The sequence below is a fragment of the Belonocnema kinseyi genome, chromosome 4 (assembly GCF_010883055.1).
Source record: "Belonocnema kinseyi isolate 2016_QV_RU_SX_M_011 chromosome 4, B_treatae_v1, whole genome shotgun sequence".
Classification (NCBI taxonomy): domain Eukaryota; kingdom Metazoa; phylum Arthropoda; class Insecta; order Hymenoptera; family Cynipidae; genus Belonocnema; species Belonocnema kinseyi.
The window spans coordinates 22,965,657-22,967,339 of NC_046660.1; the positions used below are offsets into that span (position 1 = coordinate 22,965,657).

At 29.8% G+C, this 1,683-nt stretch overlaps 1 protein-coding gene across 1 annotated transcript in view; it reads left to right on the top strand.

Annotated features, from left to right (window-relative positions):
• The window catches only part of LOC117170783 (apolipoprotein D-like), a 19,257-nt gene that overhangs the window by 16,853 nt on the left and 721 nt on the right, over positions 1 to 1,683 (top strand). The gene's annotated exons all lie outside the window — the stretch shown is intronic.

A 1,683-nucleotide genomic window follows, 5' to 3' on the forward strand; every position in this document is an offset into this window, starting at 1 on the left:
GCAAAGACGTCACCATCTGATGTTGATAATACAATTTGTTCTTGTGTTGAAATAGACTCAAAAGCCAGGAACAGGTGCGTCATTAGGTTGCTATTCAAACTGTAAACTGAACTCTACAAGACAAAAGAAAAATAATTTTTTTTTACTATATTTTTCTTAAAAAATGGCAAATCTTAATCATCATAATTACTAAACCTGTAATTGTAAAACTTCAAACGTGCATATTCACCAGTGTAATTCAGGATGACTGTCAATATGAAGACATGAGTATGAGCGAAGATAAAAACTTTAAGTTGTTAATGCAAAGTTCGGTTAACAATATACTTAAAGACTATTCTAAATTTGCATAATATATAACTAAAATTAATTAAATTAATTGTTTACATTCTTCTAAATGTTCGTGATATCTTAATCGTTATCTTATATATTTCAGGCGTTAAGTTTCCCTTTGTGAGATTTTTATATTTATATTTCTTAAATAAGCACATCAAATATTTAACGTTAACCAAGGCTAGCTTAAAAAACCCCGATTGTTGCCAATACCGTTTCGCTAAAAATATCTAAAAATTATTTAATTTATTAAAAAATGTTGTAAACATTTTTCTTAGAGTGTCTTCTATGTAACAAAGACAGGAAAAAATATTTTCGAGCCTATCATTCTCTCTCTCTCTCTCTCTCTTTCCCTTTCTCTCTGTAACTCGCTCCTTTTCTCTCACACTGAGACTGATATTATTAGAATTGTATAACGTCATGCGCTTATTTTTAAGTCGTGGTTCCTACACGTGCGTGATTTGGTTTGCGATTCTGTGTGAGATTACGACAATAATATTTTGATATTATTATATCATATCTTTTGGAAGATAATATTTTTTACGTAAGATCTTTTATAAACGGGTCAAAACAAACTTGATAATACAACTTTTAAACTTTCAGTTGTACCATTTAGAAAAAAGACAGAAGTAGTTTTCTACCATAAAAGATGAAAGATTAACAAAATACTTGAATTTTTAACAAATGAAGATTTTTCAGACAAGAAAGAAAGAACAGTTTTAAGAAAAAGTTTTAGGAAGATTAATTTCTAATCAAACAGCAGCATTTTTATCCAAACAAGATAAAATTTCTAAAACAGAGACGAATTTTTAAACCAAAAAGGTAAATTCAAAAATACGAATTTTCCTAAAAGAAGTTTCAATTATGACAGCAAAGGATGGCTTCAACAATACAGATAAATCTTCGACTGATAAGAATGACTTTAACCAATTTTTTGAATTTTTGAACAAATATTAAATTAATAGATTTATTGCTAGCAAGAAAGCAGGTTTTAGGTTATTTTCTTCTTATGTATACACTCTACGATGCCTGTGATTAGTCAGAGCGCCCCAGCATAGAGAATATTTGCACTTGATTGAACAATCATGTATTTTTCTTTCTGGGCGGACGGAAAACCAAATCGGATTGGTAATATATCGATTATCCTTATTGATATTATTAGTCCGTTTTAAGATTTCAAATTCTTCTTTATGTCTTCTTGAAAAAATATTGTGTGTTTTCACGATGACGATTGTTTTGCTAAATAAAGTGATAGATCCTGTTTCGATATGATGATCAGCTAGTGTTGATTGCATGAAATGTTTCAGCCTGACTTCACTCTCATGTTTCTTCATACGCTGTCACAGCGCCCTC